Here is a 15,501-nt window from a genome sequence, read left to right as displayed (position 1 = left end):
TCATGTGCTTAGATGTTGTTTTTGACACCCGAACAAAATTGCGCATAAGATAAACATTCCATTTTAGGGTTGTTGATTTTGATCCCCGGAGTGCTGTATAGATTCCTCTAGACGTGCTCTATCTATCTCTAAGGTCAAAATCCAATTTTACTGCGTGTATTGTGCATAGGGAGAAAAAATAGCTCATAGACGAACACGACTAAAAGTACTTCTTCATGGCGAGAAACTTACATTAAAAGAGCTTTCAGCCGCAACACATTGGTATGCTCTGAACATCAATGCAATACGTACGCGAGAGAGACGAGAGATTGAAGAAACCGTAGACAATCGTTGAGCTGCTATAGCAACGCTTACTCTTTATTATCTAAAACTTAGGTCTTAAAGTTATAAAAATTGGCTTCTTACCTTAGCCAAGGTGTAAAAAGGTATTTCTCACTAATTGGGGCTCAGTATAAGGTTAAGAGACTGCAAAGAATTACAAACGTGGAAGCCATTGGCCCCTTTAGACTCACTAGTACTCAATAACATTACCACGTCTTTGGACTTGCAGGATTTTTCAATAATAAAATGGGTTTGATTACAATGATTACGCTTGAAAAAGGTCCTGCTTGATGCTCTTCTTTTTCTCTTGTTAGCTGAGAAACTAACAGAGTGTCTTTCAACTTTGTCTCAATGTTGTCTTCTTGAATGTGTTGACTGTTGAGAGGCTCAATGCTCCTTACGGGCCCCTCTTCTCCTTGAATTGGCATCAATTTCTTTAGTCTAAAAGTGCGATTTTTTTATCAAAGTCCTACTTTGATTCCTTAGCTAGTGTGCTAATATTGTCCTGATTCATAGTAAACATTATAGTGGCATTCTTTCCTCGTACTAGATGATGTGGAGGCATTGTGAATGGCTGATTGACTATGAATTCTAAGTAGGAGATTGGTTCTTGTCAAGAGCTTTAGCTCATCACCATGATCATCAAAATGGAATGAGCTAGTCATCTCAAACTATTTCAGGGTCAGAATGTCAGATTCAGATGCCATATATCAAGTCAGATTAGGTTACCAAAATCAAACTTCAAAAGATGAGATTGAGAATTGAGACAAACAATTGAACTAAAATGAAAGACTTCAAATACCATAAACTAAGATAACTTGAAATGTAGATTTAGATTCATAGGCTAGTTTAGAAGTAAAAACTTCAAAAGTACAAGTGTATAGCACTTAGTATCCAAAAGAACTATAAAACATCTAGCGACTAGAGTTGCAAGAGTTCGAGTTTATTGATTTCAAAATTGGAATCAATGGGTCCTATTTATAGGTGCCTGCACTAGGGTTTGACTGGTTGCACAATCATATACGGTCTAGTAACTATCAATAATTTTTTAGATAACTTGTCTAGATAAACCCTTGTGCAAGTTATCTCTGAAGTTAGTTCCCCCACCTTCTACACACATATACTCTCTCTCTCTCTCTCTCTCTCTCTCTCTCTCTCTCTCTTCTCTCTCTCTCTCTATATATAAATATATATATTATATATATATATATATATTATATATATATATATATATATATATAATATATATATATATATATATATATATATATATATCTTGCTTTTCCTTGTATGTATTTATGTTCCTCTCTATCTACTTCTTACCCTATCTCTCTCCCTCTCAATTGATCTCCTTGTTACACCTCTTTCTATCTGGCACCCCATCTCTATCTTTCTCTCCTCTATTTATTTCATTCCATCTTTGTCTTTTTGCTCTCTCCCTCTCTTCCTCAAACTCTATGTTGTGCTTACCCTTTATCTCTATCTCAATCTAATTGTCATTCTCTATTTCTCTATGTTTATATTTACCCTTGTTCTCTACCTAGTGCTATCTATAACTTCATCTACCCCTTTAACTCCCTATCGCTCTCCCTCTCCCAGTTAACTCCTTCCTCTCTCTCTCTCTCTCTCTCTCTCTCTCTCTCTCTCTCTCTCTCTCTCTCACTCTCTCTCTCTCTCTCTCTCTCACACACACACACACACACACACACGCATAGTGTATGTGAGTCCCATGTGTACCACTGCTTTCCCTCTTCTTTTAAGTCCCCTCTTTTTCTCATGCTTGTGCATGTTTGTGTGTGCTTGTTATATGTACATGTCAATAAATTTCTTTTTTGGATTTTTTGTGTGCATATAAATATGTATGTGTGTCCCTGTGTGTGTAAGTATATGGTAAATGTATGATTACATTTCATTACATTAATGTGTGTCTTCGTTGGATGTGAATATTTTTGTTCTTTAGGTGAGTGTATGAATATCTGTATACATGTTTACTGTGTAGATTTCTTGTGTGTATGCATGTTTGAGTGTGTGTGACAATTTTCACACAAGAATGTGCTTGCAGTGCATGTTTCTGCATGTTGTACATAAATGTTTTAGGTGTTGATTATGTTTGTGCATGTCTTTTATGAATTTTTTTGTCTCATGTATGTGCATCTAATGAATGTGTATGCTTTCATGTGTGTACATGTGTGCAAGCTGCTTAGATATGTGCTTATTTTTCTCAAATGAGTGAATGCATGTGCACATACATGCTTTATGTTTGCATGCACATATGTGTGAGAGTGCATATTTTAGATGTACTTTGAATAGTATTAAAATATATCAATGAATGCATTCTCACTAATATATGACCAAAAACACCCCTCTTTGGCTACTTCTTTCACCTCACTGTTTTCTTTATTTTAGTTGTAAATATCTATGGATGTTGATACACCTTCATGTTTTATTGTATTTATCTACCATCTTACCTTGATTTTCTTGATTGTTTTCATTACCCTTGTCTACTATCTACTCCTTAACTGAAATAAAATTAATTCTTGTTGGGACTCTAGTATAAATTGTGCCATAGGGGCCCACAAATGTCACTATGTATGTGACATGAGTATTTGATTTCAACATTTATTATTGACAAGAGTGCAATGACTAAGAATGTCAAATGCATCAAGGATTGGTGTCTATATATAATTTGGATAAAATTTAAGAAGTTTTCTACAACAACTTAATGATATTGTGTTCTTAAAATGGTTCATCTATGTAGTGACACGATATGAGATCATTCCACTAATTTGTTTAAGAAGTTTTAAGAAGTTTTCTACTGCAACTAATGATATTATGTTGTTAAAATCGTTCATCAATGTAGTGACTAAGCATGATTTTATATATTAAAAAAAAAATATATACTGCAATTTAATGGTATTATGTTCTTAAAATCGTTCATCTATGTAGTGACTAAACATGAGATCATTCCACTAGTTTGTTTATATGGTGTGCTCAATATGATGCATTTAAGAAAAACCCATAACTTCTTGCCCAATATTGTAGATCAAAGTAATGTTTTCTTTAATATAATGGGAAAGAGTATTTGTAATAAGGATTTAGCATGTTTCATTGTAGATGTTTTCACGAAGTGCTAAGGTTGACTATCTTCCAATTCTTATGAGTGTAATGTTCATTTTTATAGCTCTAGTAGGTAACTTTGAAATGTATAGAAATCGTCATCAATTTCCTTATCTAGTAGGTTGGAAAGTGAAATGAGGTTGCTTAAGAAATTTTATCTTTTGTAAATTTGAGCGATATTTTGAGATTAAATTTAAGCAATTTTATTTTTTTTATGTCTTTTCCAGCACCAGTTGGAGCACATAGTGGAATGTACTTTGGAAGTGGTTAAGCTTTGGAATAAAATGCTTTGTGAATCCAAAGAAGAACGAGTGGAAATAGAAATAAGTGAACATATGAGTCAATTAGCAGGAGACATAATTGCAAAAACGGAGTTTAGTAGCAGCCACCAGAAAGGAAAGCTTATATTCTTGAAACTAAGTGCGCTTCAAAAACTTTCCATACATTCTTCTTCCAGATTTGGCTCAAATCTTCAAAGGTTAGTTATTTTGTTTAGAAGATTTCAATACCATACTTTCTTGTCTATAATAACATCAAAACATTAAGAGTTAAAATAAAAAGCTTTTATTTATTTATTCTAGTATGTGTTAGAAATAGGTTGAAGTCTCTCACAAATTTTGGTAGGAAATAACCATCTTCTCAATCATGGGGAGGTCACTTAATAGTCATGTGACTATCATGTGAGTGTAGCGAAAGGGATTATTAAATTTTATATTTTCTCATAATTTCATATACAAAAGGGTATCATAAAATAGAATTGAAAATTTTACTTAAAGATGAATAAATAAAGAATGTATTTTATTTATCAACAATATATAGATAACAAGTTTTAAAAATAGTCTTTGAATGCACATGGCATACACATTTCATACATAGTGACAACCCCCCCCCCCCCCCCCCCCCCCCAACCCCTCGAGCTCTTAACAATATTTCATGACAAAAAGGTTTTTTCTAGATAACAAGAGATTTAGAATATACTACTTTCTCACCAAAATTGGAAAATATGGGGAGGGTAGGGGTGCTATGTAGTATATACAGTTAAATGGAACATGAAGATCTTAAGGAAGTACATACAATATTTTGGTTTCATTGACAAAATTAACTAGAGCTATAGCATAAATACCAAAACAAATTCACCAGGCCCTAAAAGGTAAACAAACTTTTTGACATTGGTACCATTGGTTGTATCAAAACCACGACTTGTGGTTATAGATTACTCCTTTTTTAATATGACCATAAAAGCATGCAGTAGAGATATAAACAAACAAACTTCCTTTACACAAACAAGACCGCATTACTACGACCAATAGCTTGAAAGATTTAAGGAAATATAAAGATAATTTATTGTTTCAAAACATTCTATGTATGTGTTTGTATAAATTTTGTTATAAGTATCCATTAGATTCTATATGCCATCAACAATGGAAGTAAGACACTTGTTCTAACCCTATCTTGGGGTTGATATTGGTATACATTATATAGAAATTCTAAATTGATTCTCAAATATTTGTAATGTAGTATATGTAGTATTTTTAAAAATATCTTTAGATTGTCACCATGTTTGTGATTTTGTGGATATACCATCTCTTCTTGCATAGGGTTCGCATACAATCTTGATTTTCCAAAATCATATTAGCAACAATTAAGTAATTTGAAAGTTCTTTAGACAATTTATAGTCAACAATGTGACTCAATAACACAAAAATTTCATCATGAAGGATGCATAAGATAATTAAACCAATAATAAAATGTTTAAATGTCATTATATTGTGTGGCTTCTAGTGCAATTTTAGAAATTTTCCTATAAAGCTATAGTATGAGGTAAAGATATTCTAGGATATATAGATCTTATCACCTAATAATATCTTTCACCAAGTGACATATCAAGCCTATACCTCTTAGAAAATTCTTTGAGCTTTTTATTTCAAAACCCTAGATATTCTGCTATGACTAAAGCATGCTTTGGTGGTACAAAAGGACCGTCCTTGACAGCACCCTTGACAAATCTATGAGTTACAATTTCTACATGTCACATGAAAAACTACCTATCATAATATATATCAGTGGATAGGTCTACAAAAGAAGAATCTAAAAACATAAGGTCCGAAAAGTTTTGACCTAAATTACAAAAATTTTACCAGTCCCCACTTTTTCATTGGTATAAGTAAAATAGGTCCTTCTTTTTACCACCAAACCACACTTTCACCCATATATAGCTCCTATCAATTATGAAGGTTAAATTCTTTGAACATAAATGTCGAGTGGAACAATTATGTGTGCTGAAAAATGAACAATATTTTTCATGATAATCTATACTTATTCTTAATGTCTGCATCATTTCTTGTACAATTTCCTTACAAATTTTGACTCATGAACCATCAAATAAATAAATGATAAGTTATTGAATACTAAAGAAAATGTGAATGAAGTAAACACGCTAGAAACAAAAATTGAATCTAGGAAAATTAAATTTTTGAATGACATGTGGCTCTATCAAAACGGTTTCACTATTGCTCTTAAACAAAGTTAAAGCATAAATAAACTTGACATTTGATTCTCTTTTTCTCCCACAATTGAGATCGTCAAGTTGACTTGCTTGTAGTATTTTAAAGTAATTAATTTCTTGGATTTTAAGCACTGTACATTTCAAAATTTGTTACCTTTTCTATTTTCAAGTTAATGATAAGAAAATTTTATTTTAGTAAGAGTTTATTTTTTCCTAAGTTTCCATGCTACGTTATTTTGCATTTTTTGAGATATGTTTCTTTTTTTGGTTTGATAAACTACCATTCCAAGCTAATTCAACCACATGATTCCTATGACTATGAATGCAAATTGTAGTTATCTTCGATACTATGAATTGTGGCTTTTTTAGTCATCTTAGTGCTTCTAATTGTTCATTGTACACCATGCAATTTATAAGTTACTATTCTTGAATCAAAGCATCCATGAAAGATTCAATCTGATCTCCCCTTTATATCAGATAAGAATCAAAATTGAAAATTGGTATTTTTATACGATACTTTTTAGGACTTGTAATTTTAAAATGGGTGAATAGATATATTTATTAATTAAATTTTGAAGATAGAATATACCTTAAAAGTTATCTTTGGGTAAGCCTTAAATTATCAAGCTATGACTTCATTGTAATCTTTGTGAAAGAGGAAGACTCTATAAGATATAGTTGTTTTTCATCATGTAGAGCTTTAATATCAGGGTATCATTTCCACAAATTTGTACTAGATCAAGTGGGTTAATGGGAAAGGATTGTATCTATTTTATTTGTGTATGTATAAAATTGGGTAAGGTTTCTTGAAAGAGTGCACCCATCATGTAAATTAAGCATGATTCAAAGGTATTAATAATCTCTTGAACATATGTGATATAGGTTAATTTAAGGAGTGATTTTTATGTTGAGAGAATTTACAAGGTAGCCTTCATACCTAATGCTTAATTAAACTAGGCCATCTCCATTGTCTCCTTTGTCTCAACCCTTTCCGAGATCCCTTGGTGAATCGAAGTCACCTTAAAAGCATACTTACATTTGGTATGTCTACACCTAGCTCTAATGTGGCTATGACGTTATCTCCGGAGGTTCATCATTCAATACCCCCTATATAATGTGCATTCATGGGGTATTAAAATAATCTCTCTTTTAATATGTTTGAATGAATAAAATGATTTTTTATTTTAGATTTTGTTTTTCAAAATTGAATAAAAACCCATTATTTTAATGTATCTCTGTTAAATTATTTAAATTTTTTGCATTTCAAAGCCCCTCCTTTCGAACTCACATTATACATTAACATGATTACATAAAACCCCCCCTCCAAGACGTTATATTCTTTGTTGAAGAAAATATTTATGAATAGCTATCAAGTGCTTTCTTGGGATGAACTTGGATAGAAGCTTTGTATGGTCTTGCGGTTTCACTTAACAATAGATTCTCTATAGGCACACACATTATACTTTGACACATGTAAAAAAGAGAGTGCGTTTGTGAATTTACCAAAACTTTCAAGCCAACATTATGATATTCTACTCCCATATACAATTCATTCACATGACTATTTGGGTTAATGTCCAAAGTTATTATTATTAAAAGTTTGTATGGAACATCACCAAAATTTTCTCTAATACTATAGGAGTATGACCATATCTAAGAGAAGATTCTGGTCTTTCATGGTCTTGAATGTCTTTTATGCACAAGAGTATTCGTATCATTGGATACTAAATTTTTGTATGATAATGCCACATATGCTTTAGTCCCGTATGACCATATCTAAGAGAAAATTTTGGTCTTTCATGGTCTTGAATGTCTTTGATGCACAAGAGTATTCGTATCATTCGATACTAAATTTTTGTATGATAATGTCCACATATGCTTTAGTCCTTAGGGATTGGCGATACTATTGGTGCGATGGAGGTTGCTCACTCTCTCTTGTAACGTCATGACTCCACATTGATGATTGTTGAGTTGAGTGCAAGCATGGTGACAGCAGGGCATCATCTTCTTCTTTAACTTGAAGCAAATGTCATGTCTATGCAATTTGCCTTCAAGTAAGATAAGAAAGCGAGCACCATGGACACCCTTTCCAAGTTCACGTGTATGGGTGTGGATGCGAGAGGGAAGCCATGGGATCAGCTTCCCTCTATTGGGATGTAAAACAAGCTCCCTTTTTGGACCTATTGCTAGAGTGCATGGACCTTACCAAGTTTTTATAGAATTTGAAAAACCTAACTAAATTTTGCAGATACTAGGGTGAGAAAGTCTTAAGAGTAGGTTGATAATTAGGTTTCTATCTGGGACAGGAACAAGAGTGGCACTAGCAAAGCAGGAGAAGTCGTGCATGGGAACCGACGCAAATTCGGAGGCGGAAACTGTGGCTTTAGTTTGAGAAGAGTGGGAGTAGGGATCTGAGCGTATAATTAATTAATGAACGCTCGGGTAGACCCAGTATGTTCTTGCAATACATGATACATCAATGTAGTTTCCTTACCTAGTATATTGAATTGGCTCAAGACTCAAGTGGACAACCTTGACACTAAGTGGGACCGTGCATTTATTAGGGGGGGTTAAGGGATCGACAAGCGGAAAGTGAAGGACGACCTCGAGGCACACTAAACTTGGTGAGCGCAAAAATCAAGGCGGCATGGAAACTCCACTACCCTCTCACGACCCAAATTTGAACCATGACCTCGCGCATCAGGTTTTGTGTCACAAGGCTGACCAACTCACCCGCGTGCACGTTGTGTAACCCCTCACATTTTTATGAGGTTATATTATGAGTTAACGCAAGCTACCCAGGTTTTTGAGGTTTAATTCGTGTCTAAGTTTAGATTTTAAATAGTTTGTGTGGTTGCAATCACCTTGGCTTTCGTGCGTGAACTTCCCCATTGTGGATCCCTTTACCGCTCCTTAATAGATGTGGGTGTTACTTAGTGCTGACGACATGACAATAAACATGCTAGCTTGAATGTACTGTTTGATTTTTGTGCAAATTAATCATTTATGCACAATAGCTTTCATAACTGCATTTAATGTAATGTAATTTGGAGAGTGTTTGAATATAACCACAAACCCACTTAGGGGTGACGTTGTTTCCTAAAACTTGTAAAGATATCCTCACATAATTATTAATTTGTGTTATGTTCTATACCAAAATAAAAAACTTGCACTAATATATAATTAATTTGTGGATTCAAGTTTTCAGAGATTTGAAATGTTGTAAACACACTAAAAATAGTAAATACATGTGAATGAATATAGTAAAAATAATAAATACATTAGAATAAAATTCCCAAGCAAAGATTTTTGATGGCCAAGGTCTAATGTATGTGATTTGATAGATTTAGTTGGTAGGGTGCCTCATGTGCTTGGGCAATTAAAATACTCTATCTCCTCTAGAGTTGTCAAACTCAGAGTATTAACCTATTTAATGCCGTTAAATTTTTTCGCATGCGTTATGCTTGTGCATGGTTGAAAAACTAATTGTCCACCAATTAGCATAAAAAAGCATTGATCTATAATGCCTCGATGCAATGTTCGGGAAAAATGTGTCTCAGCTTAATATCGTGCCGTTTTCAATTTCAATAATGCCGGTTGATGGCAAGGGGAAAAGGAAAAATTCTGGCCCAAAATAGAGAAAAATAGTGTAAAACCCCAAAAAATACCACTAATTTTCTAAAACTTCATCTTGGCAAACTCAAGGAAAGGAAATTTGTATGTTTGGAAAAATGATTTTTCCCGAACACTGCTTCGATGTGGATTGAATGCTGCAACTTACACATTCAACATTGCACATGATGCTTCTGACTACAATCAAACATGAAAATGCCTCTGTACAAAGAGGCAAAGGCATCTAGTAAAACATTGTAGTCTTGTCTCTAATGTAGATTGAACTCTGGAACTTGGCACCCTCATTGTACACGTTGTACATGATGCCTTGACTCCAATTAAACTCAGTTTAGCTTCACATAAGCCTTTTCTGTTTGTGGACTAGAAGCTAAAAAAATGTTATATCTTTGCTTCCTAATAAATTTGAGAACGTCCTAGTAGTATTTTGTGAGCGATCAATTAATAAGTTTCAACTACAACTAGATAAATTAGTGAGCTTCAATTACATCTATGATGGCCAGTAAATGTCTAGGCGATGGCACTAGAGATTTGGGGCGTGTGACCCTCGCAATAATTCCTACAATGTGACTTACCTCAACATCATGAGCTTTGGTGAGGGATCGAGGCACTGCATACCTAGCTTAATACGATTGGGGACAGGGGACATTGGCCCTGTTTGTGGGGGGGGGGGGGGGGGGGGGGGTGGTCCCCGACCTCCCTACCCCCAATCGTACCTAGCTAGGTATGCAGTGCCTCCCGAGCAGAAGCTCATGACGTTGTGCATTGTATGAAAAACATTGTAAAAGACTCCGTTTTCCTACATATGAAAATTTATGAATCTTCTTGTGCCTTGGTTTGGGAAGGTTGTCATACATCATTTAACTAATCATTGTCCCCTAATACCCTAATTGGTCATACCCACAGCTAGGAAACAACTGAAGTAGGAGAGTTGTTCTTCAGTAATTATATCACAAGAAGATTTAAATATTTTCTCATGTAGGAAAACGGTCTTTCTGAGTGTTTTTCATACAATGCATAACATCATGAGCTTTTGCTCAAGAGGCATCGCATACATACCCTCGTCACTATATGGCACGGTTCTAGGCCAGAGGGGATCTAGGGCCCAAGTTTGGGGACGTGAGGTGGCTTTAATCTCGGCCGTCGGATCACGCAGTGAATTGGGGGTGAACTAGGGGTAAACTAGGGGTGAACTCGGGGCAAAAATGGCGCCCCAAGTTCACTCCTAGTTCACCCCCGTTTAGTTACCCCTAGTTCACCTGCCTCGTGGGGTGTGGGTCGAACCTCGAACGTCTCGGTTGTCACACAAATGCTCTATCACCACGCTAGCGCGTGTCGATGTCCATGTTGACATGACACATGATCACACCTAGTTTAAGCACCCCTAGTTCACCCACCCCTAGCTTATCCGCCCCTAGTTCACCCTAGTTTCACCCCTAGTTCACCATCCCCAGTTCACCCCTAGTTCACTTTATGATCCGACGGCGGAGATTAAAGCTGTCTCGCGCCTTCAAATTTGAGCCCTAGATCCCCTCTGGCCTAGAACCGTTCCATATAGTGACGAGGACCACATACCTAGTTAGGTACGAGTGGGGGTAGGGGACCACCGGCCACACCGGACCGGTGGTCCCTTGCCCCAATCATACCTAGCTAAGTATCCGGCGCCTCCCTCACACCTTCAGCCTTAGAGAAGCTCATGATGTTGAGATAATCACAATGTGGAAATTGTCCAAAACTTCTTGTAATATATACGTCGGGGTTTGAATGCTTTAATTGTCCTATTTTGATCTTTCGCATGAACCGTTTTTCCAAAAAGTTGTGTGTGTGTGTGTGTGTGTGTGTGTGTGTGTGTGTGTGTGTGTGTGTGTGTGTGTGTTTGGATGAATAGAGAATGCTATGCTATATTTTATATGTGCAGGATACGGAAGCTGAAGGAGGAGGTGGAGTCGCTGTTCATGGAAATCATCGAGGGTCGCCGGGCAGCAGCACTGCAAGCCATGGCAGGACATACTGATGATGAGGATGGGCAGCAGAAGAATGATTATTATGGGCAGGACCTGTTAGGGCTGATGCTGGCAGAGATGGAAGCGGCCAAGCTAGAAGCTGCGCCTCCACTGCGCGGCCAGCGTCGTCAGCGTCAGCAGCTGGGCCGGATGTATACCTCTCGGCAGCTAATGGACAAATGCAAGACTTTCTTCTTCACCGGCCACGAGACGACGTGGCTGTTGCTGACATGGACGTTCATGCTCCTGGCCTCCAGCCCCACTTGGCAGCATCGTGCCCGCCAGGAGGCTCTGCTCTTCCTGCACCAGCATGGCGACATGCCGACTTCGACATGCTTAGCAGGCTTAAAGTGGTAAGCACTGTTCTCACTCACACACACACACTCACACACACTCTCTCTCTCTCTCTCTCTTAGAGAGAGAGAGCTCTCTCTCTCTCTCTCTCTCTCTCTCTCTCAACACACAAACACACACACACAGTCAAAATGCAAGAGAAGAAGATCTATTCGAGACTCGAGAGAGAGAAAGATGAGAGAGAGAGAGAGAGAGAGAGAGAGAGAGAGAGAGTCTTCTTAGAGAGAGAGCATAAAGAGAGAGAGAGAGAGATTGGAAAGGGGGCCTTCCTCGTGGAGAGCACTAAAGAGGATTTAAAAATGCCTCCCTCTTGAGAGAGCACTAGAAAAATGCAACAGACCTCAAGATCTATTTTTGAAAGCTCGAAAACAAAAAGTAGTGGACGTCATAGATATTTGATATTGTATATATAACAGTAAATACATAGAGAGTTCTTCTCATGTACTAGTACATGGCTGTGGTCCTATAAGTTATGACCTAATGTGTTTCTAAAATAGTCTTGTGTTTCATCGAGCTAATTGAGTATAAACATAACCTGGGATGTAAGTTGGAGGACATATCTACTTTGTTTGAAGCAGGTGAGTGTTATCAGTTCAAGAAAGAGTATCTCAAAGCTTCTCAAAGTTTTTAATAGAGGTCAAGAAAGTTTCTAACATAGTGTGTTTTTATGGCAGTTAGGTATGATTCTATTGGAGTCCCTACGACTTTACACGCCTGCCACACTTCTTGCAAGAGAGGCTTTCTCAAGTATAAAGGTTGGAGATCTTGAAATTCCAAAGGGGTTATCGGTGTGGGTACCTGTGCTTGCAATCCACCATGACAAGACCATATGGGGAGAGGATATGCTGATGAGTTCAAGCCGGAGCGTTTTTCAGAGGGAGTAGTGAAAGCTTGCAAAAATCCAATGGCCTTTATGCCCTTCTCTTTTGGACCTCGAAATTGTGTTGGACAAAACTTTGCAATGATGGAGGCTAAGATTGTTCTTTGCATGCTCCTTTCACAATTCACATTTCATCTCTCTCCTTCGTATAGACATGCTCCTATTTGTATCCTCACCTTGCAACCTAAGCATGGTGTGCCTATCATTCTTCGACATTTTAGACCGTGATAACATTAAATCTTGTCAAAACTATTAATTGTTGAACATGACTTGAGAGGCATCAATCTATACACTAAAGCTATACATCCTTAGAGAAAGCAATTTGTAGCTAGTGGCCATACTTTGTACAAATACAATGGACATGCAATTATACAATTTTCACTTATTGAGCATGACCGTGTGAAAGCACCAAGGGCCTTTGAAAGGGAACAATTTGATCCAGCACTAATTGATATAAATGATATATTGAGCACACTACAAGAGATCACTTAAATTTTGACGTCAGATTATTGACGTCGACAATGGCGGCGGCGCGATATATGTGTAGATAAATCTAGAGGAAAATCAAGGTTTTTTATTAAAAAAAATTCAGATTTTTGACGTGTAAACAGTGCACACCGATGTGCAAGTCGATGTCTATACCGGTGCGTATACCGACGCTTGTACCGATACACATACTGACATCTACATCGGTGAATCTGCAAAAATAGAACCGCAAGTTTCTCTTGCGTATTTTGCGCCTTTCTTCTCTTCCTCTCTTACCCTCCTCCTCCTCACTTTCTGCAGATCTGCTGCCTCACGATTTGTTGGAGTTGAGATTTTCACTTGTATGCTGCTCCCCATCAACAAGGTAAGCTTCTTTTCAAGTTTCCTTGTGGATTTGTTTACTTTCGTGTTTTGTGTAACATATGTGTGTGTGTGTGTGTGTTGTTTGCAGGTTTGAGAACATTTTGCCAATTGTTTCTTGCTCAAATTATAGGCCGCATGTGAGTGCTTTAACATTCTTTTTTTGTTGCATACACAAATACACACATACATTGACATAAACATACACGCAAGTAAATAAAAATGCACATTAAGCAATATAAACACGCTATATATGACGCATACACACATTTTTTAATTCAATTTTTTTGGTTATTTTGTAAATAATATTAATTAAAAATCATCATCAACTAAAAAAAGATAACGATATTTTATTATTAAAAGAAAGATTTATTTTGATTTATGTTATTTTTTTAATTATTTTTATTATTTTTGTATAAATAAATTTAGAAATTAAAAAATTATATTACTATTTTTGTAATTGAGACTTATCGTAGGCTATTCGATTAATAATTAGGTTTAGTCCTTTAACACTAACCGTTTAAGTAATAAGTGGTTTCATCGCTTAGGATTGGTTCGCATTTAGATCGATGAAGGTTAGACGTTGCTTAATTAGAGCGCTTAGTTGCTTATGTACTGAATTGTTTAGCCGAACCGCTTAGTCCTACACGCGGCTCGTCTAGTTTTGTTATTTAGTCACTTAGCGATTTAGGGCTAGTCGTGTAGTTTAATTGGTATTCAAACAGTTTACTAGGGCTCGCCGCTTAAAGGTAACGCTTAGGTATTTAATCGCTTACCGCTCAGGACGGATTCTTCGTATTTAGATCGTTGAAGGTTATACGCTTAGGGATAACCGCTTAGTGTTAGCAGCAAAAGGTCTTCAACAAAGAAGTAAAATAACGCAATTGGACTACAATAGTGCACATAGATTTAAAAAAATCAAATAGATTTCAATAACAAACTTATGTCAAACCCTAATATATAGGCATGGACAAATCAAAAACCAGATTATTACCCGGTGGTCTTGATCTTCGAGCACCCCTAGACTTGCTACAAACGAAGGCGTGGAAGGCCCTGCAAAATAGCAAGAAAACAACATAATGCAAGCCATAATTGATAAAACTCTATACCTGACGAATAACCTATGCTCACTAATCGTTGCTATATTACGAACAATGAGGGAAAGAGAGCAAGAGGGTGCGTACAACACACCTCTTAGAGTGGAGTGCCACACCAGTACGGTGAGAGAGAGAGAAGAGATGAAGAATAATGCAGATTTGAGTGCAATCTCTCCCGGTGCAAGAGTGACCATTTCTCTCTTGCATGTATTTAAATTAATAGACTTCTTGAATGGTCAAAGTGAGTACAAAACTGGCCGACGGTCATAAATGGCCAAAGTTAATAAAGAGAACTTGAATAATAGAATGTTACATGAAGTATATATCCGTTTACATAGGGCCTAGATTGGTAAAGTCTTTTTTTCCACATGTCAGCTACAATAAGTAGTAAAATATCAATTCCATTACATACCTCTTTGTTGGGAAGCACTATCCTCCAGTTGCAAAGATAAGAATTTGCAAACTATATTGGTCAAAGATAGTGATTAGTATTTTGTGTTAGAAACATCTCATAATAAGAATAAATAAATTATTAAACCAAACAACGTTATTTATGAATGTCGTCATCTATATAGTACCTATTCTAGTGTCCCATACCACTAGAATATGCAGTATATTGTGAGGTCCCCACCCCGCCGTCTCAAACGGCGGATCTGATGGTAAACCTGGTGGCCACTAGATCTATAGTGGAAGCAAACAAAGTGGTTCAGGGTTCATCTAGCGGACGATCTCTCATCACAAAGTGAG

At 36.4% G+C, this 15,501-nt stretch overlaps 1 pseudogene; it reads left to right on the top strand.

Annotated features, from left to right (window-relative positions):
* Nucleotides 1–10,091: 10,091 nt before the first annotated feature.
* Nucleotides 10,092–13,203, top strand: LOC147417133 (cytokinin hydroxylase-like; annotated as a pseudogene).
* Nucleotides 13,204–15,501: the final 2,298 nt, after the last annotated feature.

The sequence above is a fragment of the Adiantum capillus-veneris genome, unplaced genomic scaffold, assembly GCF_014529385.1.
Source record: "Adiantum capillus-veneris isolate H3 unplaced genomic scaffold, ASM1452938v2 Hic_scaffold_325, whole genome shotgun sequence".
In the NCBI taxonomy this organism is placed as follows: domain Eukaryota; kingdom Viridiplantae; phylum Streptophyta; class Polypodiopsida; order Polypodiales; family Pteridaceae; genus Adiantum; species Adiantum capillus-veneris.
This window is presented reverse-complemented; position numbering and strand designations above follow the sequence as displayed.